Source organism: Schistocerca piceifrons, chromosome 5 (assembly GCF_021461385.2).
Source record: "Schistocerca piceifrons isolate TAMUIC-IGC-003096 chromosome 5, iqSchPice1.1, whole genome shotgun sequence".
NCBI lineage: Eukaryota > Metazoa > Arthropoda > Insecta > Orthoptera > Acrididae > Schistocerca > Schistocerca piceifrons.
This window is the reverse complement of record NC_060142.1, coordinates 161065590-161082652: the sequence shown is the minus strand read 5'-3', so window position 1 is coordinate 161082652 and position 17063 is coordinate 161065590. Positions and strand designations below refer to the sequence as shown.

The 17063-nt window shown below is 40.9% G+C and overlaps 1 protein-coding gene across 1 annotated transcript in view; it reads right to left on the bottom strand.

The window, feature by feature from the left end:
- The window catches only part of LOC124798219 (probable cytochrome P450 6a13), a 93544-nt gene extending 76837 nt beyond the window's left edge, over positions 1–16707 (bottom strand). Inside the window, exon 1 of the mRNA XM_047261526.1 lies at positions 16625–16707. The gene's annotated coding sequence lies outside the window, so the exon portion shown is untranslated. The remainder of the gene's footprint in view (positions 1–16624) is intronic.
- Between the last annotated feature and the right edge of the window lie 356 nt (positions 16708–17063).

The following is a 17063-nucleotide window of genomic DNA, read 5'->3' as shown; positions in this document are numbered from 1 at the left end:
TGTAATTTTCTCTTATTCTATATTACGTAGTAACTGGATTGTAGACCAGCTCTCGTAATTTTCTTAAAAGCCATTACTGATTGTTCTTGATGGTTTGACTTATATACGTTCTATGGGCTTCACTAATATGGTAATATAACTTTATAATTTGGCTATATAGACCACTGCATGTAACTCACGGCGGAAGCGCCACCTGTCTTTTTGATGTATGTATCTACGTTATTGTTCCTATACCTCCCACAATGTCATAACGGGAGTGTCAAATGCTTGCCAATTTATTTATTATCACTCTATTTAAGAACGCATTTGAAATTGATGTTTCAAATGTTACTTCAGTACGCCTATCGGCACATAGTCCGCGACATGAGCGCCACCTGCCCTGGCCGCTGTGCTACTACGCTGGCCGATTTTACTCAGTCGCTTAGGCGCTCTGCAACTTCTATGTACCTATTTTATTTGTTTGACAAACCCTGGTGTCAGGGCTATATTTTATATGATTAATGTAACTATGCAGATGTTTGCCTAAACGATAAGGACATATCACTTCATGTTGTTATAATATTGTAAGTACCAAGAATCTTTCTCACATCTTGTAATACAATATTTTCCTAATATATGTTAAACTTTATTCTTGACTCATGTTTCATACCTTAATATATATTACGATGTTCATTGTCCCCAGGTGTCTTCTGAAGAAGATAGATTTATATCTATTGAAACCTAGGTAAAGATTACTTTATCCTTTGCAATTGGTCGGCTGTTCTTAGTCTGATTTACGTGGAACCATTGCTGTAGCGCAGCTATGTTTAAAATACTGTAATGCTAGATATGTATTGATAAATACAAAATAGTATATTACAACATTGACAGAAAGTTAAGACCACAGCGAACAAGAAATATATCTTCTCAGTGAAATATTTTAATAATAATAATTATAATTAGTCACAGTTGCGAAATGGAATGTATGCTCACCGTATTTGGCCGTTACGGCCCACCTAATCTTTTCAGGTTCCTTCCGGTATAGCTCGTCAGCTTCATCGTTGTGTACGGCAGTCTCAGCATTAAAATTAATTGAAACTTTAATGTCGAGATTTATATAGAGGGAGGAAATTGACGTATCACATTGTAAAGAAAATGAAAAAAATTGAAGTGGTCCACAACGACTGAAATCTCTAATAATAGAGTTTATTTCGCAATTGTGATCATAATAGTTAATTGAGGCTTTTTACGGATGATGCTGTGGTATATAGAGAGGTTATAACAATGGAAAATTGTACTGAAATGCAGGAGGATCTGCAGCGAATTGACGCATGGTGCAGGGAATGGCAATTGAATCTCAGTGTAGACGAGTGTAATGTGCTGCGAATACATAGAAAGAAAGATCCCTTATCATTTAGCTACAATATAGCAGGTCAGCAACTGGAAGCAGCTAATTCCATAAATTATCTGGGAGTACGCATTAGGAGTGATTTAAAATGGAATTATCATATAAAGTTGATCGTCGGTAAAGCAGATGCCAGACTGAGATTCATTGGAAGAATCCTAAGGAAATGCAACCCGAAAACAAAGGTAGTAGGTTACAGTACGCTTGTTCGCCCACTGCTTGAATACTGCTCAGCAGTGTGGGATCCGTTCTAGATAGGGTTGATAGAAGAGATAGAGAAGATCCAACGGAGAGCAACGTGCTTCGTTACAGGATCATTTAGTAATCGCGAAAGCTATACGGTGATGCTAGATAAGCTCCAGTGGAAGACTCTGCAGGAGAGACGCTCAGTAGCTTGGTACGGGATTTTGTTGCAGTTTCGAGAAGATACCTTCACCGAGGAGTCAAGCAGTATATTGCTCCCTCCTACGTATATCTCGCGAAGAGACCATGAGGATATGGTAAAATCAGAGAGACTAGAGCCGACACAGAGGCATACCGACAATCTTTCTTTCAACGAACAATACGAGACTGGAATAGAAGGGAGAACCGATAGAGGTACTCAAAAGTACCCTCCGCCACACACCGTCAGATGGCTTGCGGAGTATGTAGAGTAGATGTAGATGAGCGATTTTCAAATCTTGTCTGAATAACACAAAAATAGGAAAATGTAAAACGCATGAAAAGTTCCGCGGTATCCGTGACAGTGGTGAACGGTTATTTTCTCGCTCGGCAGGAAGTGCGGAATGAGTGGCCCTGGCAAGGCGGATGCGTTTAATTGCTTCTTGTGTCACAGCACGACACGACACGCTGAGCAGTCAGTTGCGCACGCCGGACGCAACACAGAAAGCCGTCGCCGCAGTGCCGATCAGAAATACTGGTGTTACGCCGAACAACATACGCGGTAATTGCACTCTAACCACTGCAGAAATGCAATTATGCGTTCCGTTTATTAAAAACTTAAGAAAACTGCCATTTAACGGACTGTGTTGATCACTGCCTTTTGGGATCATGGTGAAAATTTTTTGCCTTTACTTTGGTTTTGGGTTTGATACAAGAGAAATGCTTGTCTTCTTAGATACTATTTCCTCAAAAGCATTGTCTTCTTGAATTTTGACGATTGTCATAAAAAGGTACCATATGAAATATAGGATATGCAGTAATTATGTTTTGTGTTCTAGTGAATGTCATATATTTGGCATGGGAAGGTGAGTAAAGGGGGGAAAATACATGGAACAGGGAGTAAACGGTGAAATTTAGGTAGAAGTATCCTTACCGTACAGAAAAAAATCAGGATAAGGGCGAGCAGGACTTGCGCACCGAGGGTTCCATATAAACCTAATTATGTATAATAGGTGATTTATCCAACCTGGAAATTGAGAATCCCAACGATTTTTGCCTGTTACCGATACAGGCAAGATGTACGTCTGCCCAATCCTAAGAAAAAGGAGTGTTAACGTGATAGATACTCGGATAATTTTTTACTTACGTTATAATTACAAATTAATAGTTTCCGGATTTTTTCCTTTGGTTGTACTGTGAAACCTTGCTTCTTGCCAAATTTTATGGTTCTAGATCAACGGAAAGTGCCTTTTAGGTTTGCATAAGTGAGTTTCTGGGTATAAATAATGTGATATAAATGGCTGTATTTTTTTTTTTTTTTTGCATTTGCTTTGAAGTTTTGAGTGTTTTACACCGCCAAGGGACCGTAGATCTTAATATGTGACTTAACTTCAACTTGATACGTCTATCAGTTTCTGAAAAAAATTGTTTTATCAGTCGGACAGACAGACAACAAAGTGGTCTTACACGGGTTCCGTTTCTACCGATTGAGGTATGTAATACCAAAAATGAAAATGGGAATTTATCTTGCTGTTTTTAGATGTAAAATAAAATATATAAGTTATATTTTGTATGAATGCATGGTTTCGCAGCGATATGAATTAATAAAATCTCGGGCTTCCAGCCGCGTCAGGTGGCTAAAATCCCACGAGCTTTCGACCGAGCTCTCCTCAGTCATTGTCAAGTGGTAGCACTGAGCCGGCCGGGGTGGCCGTGCGGTTCTAGGCGCTACAGTCTGGAACCGCGCGACCGCTACGGTCGCAGGTTTGAATCCTGCCTCGGGCATGGCCGTGTGTGATGTCCTTAGGTTAGTTAGGTTTACGTAGTTCTAAGTTCTAGGGAATTGATGACCTTAGAAGTTAAGTCCCATAGTGCTCAGAGCCATTTTTGGTAGCACTGACAACGACTGAGGAGAGCTCGGTCGGCAGCTCGTGGGATTTTAGCCACCTGACGCTGCTGGAAGCCCGAGAAAATTTTATTAACTTACATTTTGTTTTTTAAATACTTTCTAATTGTATTGGGTGCATCGATATAGCAATTTCAAACTTCTAGGGTTGCCTTTACAGCCTGTCTTTTTCAAAAGTTGTTAAGTATTTTAATAACAAATTTCATTGACACTGACGATAATGCTTAAATAAAGACAATGTCTGAAAGGTCTCTTCATATCAGGTTAACAAACTCCTCCGTCCAACAGGCCTCGGAAGATCCAACGGTACTGACCGACCGCCGTGTTATCCTCTGTCCATAGTCGTCACCGGATGGAGGGGCATGTGGTCAGCACTAGAGTCCTGCATGACCGAGTAAGCACTAGAGTCCTGCATGACCGAGTAAGCGAGCACAAAATACGAGATGGGGCGAGCACACCCTAACTGGATAGGCTGCCCGCACTAATTCTAGTGAATACGAGATGGGGCGAGCACACCCTAACTGGATAGGCTGCCCGCACTAATTCTAGTGACCGAGCATACAAGCCGTGACCGAACACGCAGCACGCAACTTCAATCACATTACACGTGTCATTATCCGTGTGAGACTACAGCCAGTACGGGCTTCTCATTTGCGGTGTGTCTCTCTCTCTCTCTGTAATCATGCAGTGCGAGGAAGCAAGTGCAGTAAGACGTAAGATTGAAACCAATGTTTACACATTGAAGAAACGGGAAGGTCTAAAAAGCCAAGCAGGGAGCATATTTTTGCTGGTTGTAGACGAAAACAGTGCGTCTGCTGGGTACGTATCGAAGCATAAACTGTTCCACATTATTGTGTTTCCAGTCGTAAACCACTCATTTAAAGAAACACAGTTGCAAGGAACCTCACAAAGATACCGGCAGTAATAAAAAATAGAATTACAGCAAGATGTGTTGCAATGTGTGCTAAAGATATGAGACCTTTTAATGCTGTTTCAGGCGAAGGTTTCAGAGAACTAGGCCAAGAATTAATACATCTAGGTGCGCATTATGGAGAAGTTAACGTGGCAGATGTCATGCCACATCACTCTACTATGAGGAGACATGTCAAAGAACAAGCCGATGCAATACGAAGCAGCATAATGCCTTCTGTTTTTGCAGAAGTTATTAATAAATCATATGCTGCGACAGTTGATATGTGGACTAATTCGCATAATCAGGTGCACTATTGGACGCTTACAACACATTACATTAACACAGATTGGTCTCTAGTGAACAATATTTTATTTATAACAAAATTCCCGGACGTTAAGAAGACGGGAGTAAATATTATGAAATAAATTGAAGAGCGGATGGCTGATTGGGACATTTCGCAGGACATGTTGCACAGTTTTGTTTTTGTCTCCGACCAGGGTGCCAATGTAGTAAACGCTTTGGAAAATCACGAAAGGATTCCTTGTGCTGCTGATTGCATAAACACAGCACTTACCCATACTTTCGATGAAGATAACTTCTTGTTAAATCATACCACGAACATCGCATGAACAATAAATACTGTAAAACGATTGTAAAGTGCGTTAAGAAGAGTGGCGTCTGCTCGTCTTTGAAATCATCGTTGAAACAAGAGGTCTTCACACACTGGAACAGCTTGTACACTATGCTGGAATCCTCATACACTCAGTATAACGAAGTTGCTACTTTCTGACGGAAAAGGACTCTGCTTACAGATTGCAAGGATATGATAATAAGCTTGCAGGAAAAATTACGGATTTTCTGAGACCATTTAAAGAGGCCACAGATGGATTAACATAATCGCTTTTGCATAGTTAGTGGATATTGTACTATAGAGGAACGAGAATTTTATTATTCGTATAATATTTCATTAACGTAAAACACCTCGCTTTTACGGGAACGTTTCGATGATTTCCACATCAATTCTGTATTACTTGTCTCTTTTGTTTATAATCATAGATCCTTCAAGTACTGAGTCAGCACCACCCAGAGAGAGAGATCGTTTCAAGGAATGGAGGAACAACAGATCATACGCAGCAGCTGAAGTAGATCTCTGCACTTTAATGCACCCCAGAGATGATGATGATGACATCTTAAAGTGGTGGAGCAGACATGAAACAGACCTGCCAGGCCTGTCTGCAGTTGCAAGACGTATTTTATGTATCCCAGCAACAAGTGCACCTAGTGGAAGATGCTTTAGTAAAGCCGGCATGTTACTAACAAATCGCCGCAGCCAATTAAATCCGGAACACGTTAGTGATTTACTGCCGTTCAACAATAACTAAAATTTTGTTTCTCTTCCAAACAAGCGAAAAGTACAAGCTACGTCTGTAAATGTTTAATGTTCTTTGTATGCTTTCTTTATGAAGATGGTTGTCTTCTAGATGACAGGGACAGCACTTATTTAATGTTTCCTAAATGAAAGGAAAAATATATCTTCCGTTTGGAAATGAGACTCGTCTTCTATCCGCGATTGTATTGAAATATCATGAAATATCATTTTACTTTCGAAGTGCTTTATAAATTTAGCTGTGTCACGTACCCGTTCTTGGAAACGTTACTTTTGCATTAACAAGTTTTGTGGCGGTGTTCGTAGCGACAAACACTTTGGCTGTAGAAATGGCTTACGAAGTCACCGCCACACTTTTAATAGCGGGCCGACCGGTCCGCTGGAACAGTAAACAGAAAGATGAAACCCCAAACACTCTGATTAAATAAAAGTCGGTACTTATCTTTATTGGTGAAGATACAGAAACACAATAGTGAACTCGGTGTCTACAGAAATCTGTCTAGTTCGAGTCGGAGCGGCTAGGTCAGCGTCGGCTGACGACAAACAACAACTCTGCTGCGATGAACACACAACTGACTACCAAGTACACAATTCGGAGGCGAGTATACAACTGAGCGGCGAATACAGAACTGTCCTAGGGCTCGCGACTCCAGCGCTTAAGAAGCCAGAAGCCAGCGGTGGCGCGCGCAGACTTGCGGCGATTTGCTGTCTCGCTGGCGCTGCTTATGCGGACGGCGTCCGGACTTTGATGCTGCCAACCTTTTGGCAGCGGGCTCGGGTGGCATTACTGGCTAGGATACAACAACAAGAGAGGATACAGAGATAAATACATTGTTTGCGCGCGCGTGTGTGTGTGTGTGTGTGTGTGTGTGTGTGTGTGTGCGTGCGTGTGAGAGAGAGGGAGAGAGAGAGAGAGAGAGAGAGAGAGAGAGAGGCGTTAGATTTGTACAGTACAGTGCAGCGAGCCGGGGCGAGGCGAGGTGAGACGTCAGCGGTGACTGGTCATGCTCGGTTATCCGCGTGTCCGGAATCCGGACATCAGACATGGGGCGAGTACGTGACCGAGCCGAGTCGTGTGGGGCCGGACACGAGCGGCTCGGTCCCCACGTCAACAGGCGAGCAGTGACCGGTCAAACATTGAGCGCTGCAGCACTCTATAGTCAGCACACCGCTCTCCCGGCCGTTGTCAGTTTGACCGGAGGCGCTACTTCTTTAATCAAGTAGCTCTTCAACTGGCATCACAAGGGTTGAGTAGAGCCCGGTTGACAACAGCGCTCGGCAGACGACGACGGTCACCCATCTAAGTGGTAGCCAAACCCGACAGCGCTTAGCTTCGGTGATCTGACAGGAGCCGGTGTTACCACTGCGGCAAGACCGTTGGCTTACATTAACAAAGCTAGTTTGTAAATGATCAAAATAAAATACCCACTCACGCGCACAACTGGTGGTTTATATTTTAATGTCAACTCTTAAAAGGAGTCCTAAGTGCAGTTTACAGTTGCTACCAACAGCATCAATATATGCGAGGGAAGTTCTTGTTTGGATTCATTTTAGCCAATCTTACTTCTTTCCAGCCTGGGGTAGCCAGAGAAAAAAGTAAAGTCGTATGGCATTTTTGTGTGTGGTTGACGTCTTAGATCTCCCCACAAAACCCATAAACGCAGTATGATGATGGTAAACGTGGATTTTGTGGAACTGTCGACAGTAGCAGCAGTGGTTGAATTTCAGTCTGGCGGGGGTCATTACGAACAGTCTCTTGTCCTCTTTGCCAGTAGAGCAAGGATTCATATCCCAATATTTTTCAGCATACAATTTTGTTTCTTTTGACAGGTGCGCCTATGGAGATCTTCAGTCTCCCACTCCTTTTTCCATTCACTTCTGCCCGTCTCTAGAATGTTACAATGAATCGCTCTTCTATTTAATCGTATCCCTTTCAACTTTAAGTACCATTTTTAAATAGGTTATGTTTTACGACCGAAGTAGTCTCATATGGAAGTTATTTATGGTGATATTGTGAATAAAATTACCGTAAGACATACTCCGTATCACACTATAAATTACAATGATTGTTCGTCATTACCTGTGGGTTTCCTTTCTTATTATGTCCAAGTTTTGACAATGTATGTTGCTCTCTATTGTCAATTAGCTTCGATTTTTGTGAGGAGAAAGTTATGCTACAACTCGAAACTAAATTTTTTAAGATGGTGCACATTTCGCCAATGAAGATCATTGCACTGTAATAAGCTGGGTAAACTGAGATGCCTGTTTACGTTTTGCTCGTGGGCTGGCTACAAAACAAAAAAATAGCTTCAGTGCTTAAAGTGAAATACAACTATAAACAACTAATATTCGAAGGATGTTGGAAACTGCCCATCGGTTCCAAATGCAGAAACACATTTTGCTGAGGTGCTGTATCACTGCTCATTATTTCTTTGATGACATTAGACTCCTCTCGCAGGGAAACATCTTATTTCACTACAGAAGTGCCTTCTTGAACGATGTTTTTGGGAAGAATTTCTAAGAAAGTTCTGAGAAACTTGGTAAATTCAGAAATGGGTTTCAATAATGGGCGGAGTCTCGGCTATTTTTGGCCGTTATAATACAGTCATACTGAACTGATCATTGAATCGAAATGGCTACTCGGAGACCATTTTCAGCCATTCTTGGACTTCATGTTGCCAAACAATGGTTGACTTTCCATTGACGACTTTGCGCCATATCACTGGGCCACAATTGTTCGCAACTGATTTGAAGAATATTCCGAACAATTCGAGCGAATGATTTAGCCACTGAGATCGCTCGACATGAATCCACTGGAACATTTATGGTACATAATCGCGAGGTCAGTCGGTGCACAACCACATCCTGCACCGACAACACTTTCGCAGTCACGGACGCCTCTAGAGGCGGCGTGGTTCAATACTTCTGCGGGTTACTCCCAAAAACTTGTTGAGTCCACGCCACGTCGAGTTGCTGCACTACGCCGGAGAAAAGGAGATCCGACAAGAAATTAAAAGGTAGCCCATGACTTCTGTCTCCTGAGTCTATGTGTGTGTGTATTGCACGGAAGGCTAAAAATAGTTATGTGATTGTAACTGTCAAGTTACCATACAGCAATTTACTTAATAAATAATGGTCTTTCTGACGTAAAAGAAATAACAGTTCTTGACTCACGATAAAACAAAATCTAAAAACAGACTATTATATCGAATGTTTAATCTGAATGACACATAGCCTTGAATGCTCCGGTTATGTTTTTTTTTTTCCTACGGTAACTACAGAATGGTCACAGTACAAACATTTCGGAACACCAGAAGACATATCTTTTAATAACTCTTTCTTGCTGGAGTGAGCGAGCTTCGGGCTTTTACATCTCTGCATTTGCGTCAGTTTCAAAAGTAATCATCCCACCATGTGAAGTACATTCATTTCCGTTAACATCTTCTGTCCAAAATGTCTGGTATCAGAGGGTTCTGTAAGGAGTACGTCTGTGGCCTGAAAGCTGGTACGCCAGAACAATAGCGATGGCTGTTATCATTAAAAGAATCGGTTTTCGGCTTTTTACTGCTGTTATGTTCAGAAATAAACATAGACACCAAACAAAGACTGAAAAATTCTAACACTCCTCAGACATCTGTATTATACGTTTCAAGGTACGTAGAATCATAATAACAAATCAAATAAGTAAATAAAATTCAGTCTGTGCACTGTCCGCCGCTTTTATCGAAAAGTGATGAGTTGAATACCACAAGAAATCTGTATTCTCTTATTCTTTCTAATTTTTTTGAAACTACACTAAAAAATCACGTTGTAATCGAAGGTCATACCACTATTTGGACATTAAGAATACAGCGAGATAAAGGAACATGACGTACTACATCATCTGAACACAGGCGGCAGATCGGCTGCTTTCTGTTTGTATTGTAAACTTTAAATGAATTGTTAAGTTTGTAATTTATTGATGTTGCCATAATTTTCTTTCTTTATTATCTTCATGGTAAAAGATAACAGCCAAACAGATGCAGGATAAAGATTTACTGAAATCCTTGACCACGGTTTGGGTATACCTAAATATACCTTCATCAGAAGCAAAATTACACCTGAACAGGAAAACACCTTCATTAGCAAAAAACTTAGCAACATAACAGAGATAGAAGAGAAAAACAAACACTTATAGCTTTAAGTAACAGTGAAAATTACTGAAGTATTACAAACACAAAACCTTTTAGTCACTACTAAAATCACATCCTGCAGTGGGTATGCATAAAACAATCGTGCGAATGGCGGCACCACTAGTTAAAATTAAAATATCACCTCCATCTGCACAGCAAAATTATGAAAAGATGGTCGATGCGAACGCAGCACACTACCAGTATTTATCCTGTGAACTTGCGTGAAGAGAGTGTGGAAGCACTAGGGCAGACAGTTTCACCGAGAGAGGGCACTTGTGGTATGCGCGAGACAGTCGCGCACATTAAAACCTGGGATACATACTTATGCGCGTCAAAATTTTTGAAGGTTGTGCTAGTTCAAACCCTCTGTCTTAATAAATAAAACATATCAGAACCATTGAAAACACCTGCATACAATAGAAAATATGAACATCAATTTGGCTGTGTCCTAGTGTCAAGCAGGTGAAGGTTGCGCTAAGAAACATATCCAACGAGAGAGGGCACCCGTGTTACGCGCAAGAATCTCGCGCAAAATTAAAGGCTAGGATACATACTAACGAAAACGAACAAGATGCTGTAGAAAATTAAAATCATCCTGCCATCATAAATAAAAAACATAACAGAATTATTTAAATCAGACATACACATCGAAAATCGCGAACAACAGTAATCAAAAATACGTAAAATCCCAACAAGACAGGAAAGGAGCATCTCACCAGCATCAACGGACAAGAAAACTAGCTTCTAGTCAACCAGACTATATTATGTCAGAGCAAGAAGGGGTTTGAAACTATCCAAAAAAATTTTGTTTCTAGGCTGCACCTGTTTGTTAAGAATAAATCCATCTTTTTGAGATAGATGTTTAGAAATTTCTAATTCCTCGAACAGGTCCAGCTTGTAACCCTTACTCACTTCGTGGAGCAATTCTACGTCATCCAGTTCACATGGCGTATGTTGTAAGAGCAACAGATGTTCAGCAAACGTGGAATTTTACACGTTTTCCCCATTTTTACCTAGCATGTGTTCTTTATATCTTGCTTTAATGGGTCTACTTGTCTGTCCAACTTAATAGTTGGGGCAGCAGTTACAAGTAATTATGTAAACTCCGCATCTAATACCATGTTCTTCCCGTGTCCCAGTGATATGAATCACTATTTGTTTCAAACTATTATTTACGGAAAAGGCAACTCTGTAATCGTATTCCTTCTGTAGAAGTCTCCTTATCTTGTATGATACGTTCCCCAAATATGGAATAGAAATATAGTTTTTACCCTCACTCCTTATCGCCCTGTTATCTCCTGAGGTTGAACATTTTACAGCTGTTTTTTCCTAACAATTTGGTCAATTAACATAGGGTCTTTTCCATTGTTGATAGCTATGGATTTTACTCAAGTTATTCCTATTTCTAAACAATCCTTTTCTAAAGGTGTGTTTGTTTACCTTGAAGATTTTTAACAGTTGCTGCTTCAGCCATGTTTAAAATTTCGTTTCTTATTATTCTACAGAAATGCCAGATAATAATATTTGCATAGAATTTGTAGCGTTAATTTCTTTATTCTGAATGTAAAACACATTTTGCAGCCATATACATTTATTACTTTTTAATAGGAATTTTTGCTGACAAAACTAAAACTGTTCTTTCAAAAAATTGAAATGAACAATTTAGATAGTAGATGGCATGAAACTACAGTATAGACCAGGCAAGACTTGCCTAGTCTTGCTCAGTGCACTTAAAGGCATACCGTCCACACATTTGATCGGCCACGCTACATGGCAAGAGGTACATTAATTTCTCAGCGATTCTTAAGGTATGTGTTTGTTGCACTTCTCTACCTGTCAGCATTGTTATTAAAATAACACTGGTAGCCTTCACCGTTTTCTATAGCAACCCAATAGCTCTAAGCAACGGAAATTATACGAATGAACATTACCCATTAAAAAAGAATCTAAAATATTTGCGCTGCTGTGCTATGGCAAATTGATATAGCGGTTTTGTTGCCAGTTATGACCAAAAACCCTGTTATAACTGGGACAAGACAAATATCGAAAAATACTGGTTATTCAGAGCTGAAATAGTGGTATGGGTTTTAACTGGTCGGTTTTTCCCATCCGCCCCGAATAGTAGTTGTGATTGTGGAATAGTCACTGCACAACACCCATGGAAGTAAGTTCACCAGAATACTTCGTTCATGTGTTAACAATTTTCTGCATTTCGCAAAGGAAGGGGCGTTGTGTCATAGGAACTGACCAGTGTTAAGTCAGAATTAAAGCAAGACACGAGCTCTTGCGGCAACGTGCCTGGACTCCGCAGCTAGCTTGCCCTGAGCCTCAGCCGCTAGTGTTCATGGCGACCTTGAGGGACAGGTCCACGAGATAACCTTCGTCTCTCCCCTCTACACTCCACTCTCGTTCCAACACAATAGCATGCACATTCGTTTTCCTGCGAAACATCACGTACCAAGAATGCAGAGTCACTGTTTAATAACGCTTTGTAGAGGTTGGTAAGAAAACCGATTAATAAAACAACTGAGCTAACACACAGTCTATTTGAATCTGTTCTCCGTTTCACACTTGACATTTTAATGTGTTTTGTATCTATTGATAGTAGAGCTCAAGTGTTTCTACGCTTCAGAATTACACAAAATGTGAACACAAAGTACGCATCACTTTCTTTCGCGACCGCTACGGTCGCAGGTTCGAATCCTGCCTCGGGCTTGGATGTGTATGATGTCCTTAGGTTGGTTAGGTTTAAGTAGTTCTAAGTTCTAGGGGACTGATGACCTCAGATGTTAAGTCCCATAGTGCTCAGAGCCATTTGAACCATCACTTTTTTTCATCTATTTCTTTGGTACTGACGACTACCTACATTGCATTGTCTGTGCAATGTATGTAGGTTCTACCATTGTGTGAGATATTCTGTATGTGATATATCTTTATAAAGGTATCTCGCTGGAAAGAGTGTGCAGCACTGTTTATTATACACAACATTTCGTCAGTATTTTCTTGCTAGATGCTGCTTTCAAGTAAAGTCTGTTTCTAGATGTTTTTTGATATTATTTATAATTTTCGAATGAGAATTCGGTGATAATATTCAAAAAAGATAAAACTTTTTTTTTAAACTATAACGTATCAGATTTCATTACGTTTTCGGGGTGTTATGGTCTGTTGACACGTATAGCACAACATACGTAGAAAATAGTAAACAGCAACCATGAATATGTGTCTCAAGAAGATACTATTAATGTTCTACTTAAATTTACGCATATTACAACAGTACTAGTTAAGGTTCGTGTCTGTCAACGAAATTTGTAGGAATCCACACGTCTTTTGCTTTTGGCATTTTGTTTTATTTCAAATAGTTTGTCACGAAGCGTTTCGGAAGCTCGCTGGTGTCTTTAGGTGATCAGAGGTTACCATTACATTGTTTTGTGCAGCAGTGGCTGTTTTGTAATACAATATTTCTGCTGGGAGTGTTAATTAGATTAGGGGAAAAATATTCATTATGACACGTTATACTAATTAGAAAGTAACTAAGCAAATTTCTTCAAACAGTGCTCCATTGGTGAAAGATTGTTTCATAAACAAGCACAAAGTACTCTGAAAAAATTTTCATCTGTGTAGTCCATATAACTTATCGTAACGTAAATTTTGGTAATATTAACGCCTGAACCAATCGATAGCATCTGAATAACATAACAACATTTGACCAATAAAAGGCATTTGTAAAGAATAATTGTGAAGCTGTGTTTGTTGAAATGGCTCTGAGCACTATGGGACTTAAATTCTGAGGTCATCAGTCCCCTAGAACTTAGAACTACTTAAACCTAACTAATCTAAGGACAACACACACATCCATGCCCGAGGCAGGATTCGATCCTGCGACCGGATGCCTATTCACATCTCGTGCCGAAATGTACAAATCATACAAACGATAGATTGAACTGATGTATATTAAATTGTTGTTATTACGAGCAAAAACTTACCACCTAGCCTAAATGGCGCCCTCGGCAGAAGCACAATATTTGATAGGATGCTTATTACACTAATAATAATAATAACGATAATAATAACGTATGAACATTTGAAGATGACAACAAGATGCCGAAATATTACGTGCCGTACTATTACAGGAAACAGAAAAGCGAGTGTGGTATAGATAGCTTCAAGTTGGTTGGCTGGTTTGGGGAAGGAGACCAGACAGCGAGGTCATCGGTCTCATCGGATTAGGGAAGGAAGGGGAAGGAAGTCGGCCGTGCCCTTTGAAAGGAACCATCCCGGCATTTGCCTGGAGCGATTTAGGGAAATCACGGAAAACCTAAATCAGGATGGCCGGACGCGGGATTGAACCGTCGTTCTCCCGAATGCGGGTACCTTGAAGTTTTCTACATAAGTAATTAATGTTGGTGTCCTGAAAGCAACTATTAATAGGTCCTGTATTTTTCCATGGCACCCGTGAGAAACAAATACAGTGATCAGCCCTCTGATTTGGGTACCAACTTAAGCCGTTCCTGGAAAGACGAACTGATGTGTAAACACCGGGTTTCACTCCTCCCTTCCCTACATCGTTGTCATCAACCACGCGAACACAAAAAAATATTCTCCGCGCATTCAAAAGACGCGTATTTATTTGTATTTACGACACAGTACTCTCATTCCCCTTAGTTTACCACGGAAATTTGAGCAACTCATGTGAGTGAATGAAGTCTTCACACTGACGCGACTGAAGTTCTACGGAACATCCCAGTCAACCGCGACATTTACTGGTGCGATGGTCGTTTACTATCATCGAACGATATGTATTTCGATTAACCTGCGACAAACTGAATAGTTTAGAGATCTAACAGGTTAACGAACTATTAATCACCGAAGATATAATCTGTTTCTTAACCACAGTTCGCCAAAACATCCATCTCTTTCAGCGACCCCATATTTTGCTGCAACCTACACTAACTAACCGTTCCATATTTCACACTGTTGCCACAGTTACATAGTTTCAGAATCACACCCGTTTCACTTTTCCCCCTCTAGCTTCTACAAACTCCATCCCATATTGCACAGCATCCCTACTCTTCTACACTATTATCGCAGTAAGATCCTATGCGATCAACCGAGCTTCCCACCTTTTTTCTCTGTTCCGCAATTCCATTAGAGCCGATTTTCTTTTTTCTTTCTTTTTCTTTTTTTTTTACTTGAAGTAGTGGTTCAAATGGCTCTGAGCACTATGGGACTTAACATCTGAGGTCATCAGTCCCCTAGAACTTAGAACTACTTAAACCTCACTAACCTAAGGACATCACACACATCCATGCCCGAGGCAGGATTCGAACCTGCGACCGTAGCGATCGCGCGGTTCCGGACTGAAGCGCCTAGAACCGCTCGGCCACACTGGTCGGCTTTGAAGTAGTGGAACCGAATTAAAAATCTTTCAATATCGACATCGCCAGCTGCATTAAATCGCCATCCCAGATATCCATCGCCAAATGGAGATCGTATAATTCAATTCTTGAAATTCGCACTCTTTTACCACATTTTCGTACAAGTAAGTTTATACCCAGCTTAATTACTTTCAATAACAGTACGGCTGACGAGCAGATACTTTAAATCTGCCAGTCCATCTCCTTTAGGGGAATTAAATAATAATAAAGAAGAAAAGTTAGGTACACAGTGCTCCCGATTTTTCAGGTTAAGCGGGCCGAGACTGTGTGGCTGACAGAAAAACACAGATAATGCAGAGTGCAAATAGTTTTACGGGAAAGTGCTGTTTAAAAAATACTATCACATGTCGCATTTGAAAGTCCAGTGCATTACTTACGCGTTACTCGCCAGAAAGGGAGAACATATTTACAAAATTGCAATTCCTATCAGTTGCTTTCTGTTCACTTTCGGGAGATAATCGTCAAGTTTTCTTCCGTGCCCTTTTTCCATACACTAATATTCCGACTGTGTCATTTTTCTAACGGTCAAAACATCGGTGAAGTAGTCAGGAATGTGATACTATTCTTGTCTGACGTACGTTTTGAAACAGATTCCTTGGTACGAATAAGTAGATGATGGAAGCATCCACAAGTGGTTAAACAGCGATCTCTGTGAAACGGGATTTGAGCAGGTAGGTATCACGGATAGTGCGAACAAAGTGAATTCGGCGAAGGAAGAGAGCGAAGTGGAGGCAATAGAGAGGATACCATTACCACGCACGTCGAGGCGCTGAAATGCATTGGTCTGTTACTGGAGTACGCAGAACAAAGTTCGTATAACTCTTCCGATGTTTTAGAAGTAAGAGATGAGTCATATGACGAATAGTGTATTATAAATGGAAGTACTTGTTCGTGTTATAAAAGAATACTTCAGGTTTCGATTTTCTTAAGATTTTTTTATTGTTCACAGATAATCTGCAAAGCGGGTAGCGCGCACACTGCTGTATTCAACCGTCCTGAGATCACTGTGCACCCGAAAACTGAGTGTAAACAAAGAGTTTGCTCACCTAAGCTGCATTCGGAAAGCAGGCGGCGGCGTAGTGTTTGTGCAGCGCAACGCTCCCAGTCGACTGCCTACCACAGGACGCGCGCTGCTGTAATGAAGCGGGCGCGTCACGTCATCACGTGCGCACACGCTGGCGCTGCGCCAGACGCTCAGCGAACATTCTTCACGGTGATGTCTGAAAAATGGTGCACTTCACACTTGTTTCCACAACGAGACGCAGTCATAAAATCTTAATTATCACCTCGAAAAAGTAAAGTAAATCATTTTATCAAGCAGGAAAGGGCACAGCAAGAAGTTGCAAATGATGTTTATTACGTATGTGGATTTCGGTCATATGTGCCCATCTTCAGCCGGCCAGAGTGGCCGAGCGGTTAAAGGCGCTACAGTCTGGAACCGCATGACTGCTGCGGTCGCAGGTTCGAATCCTGCCTCGGGCATGG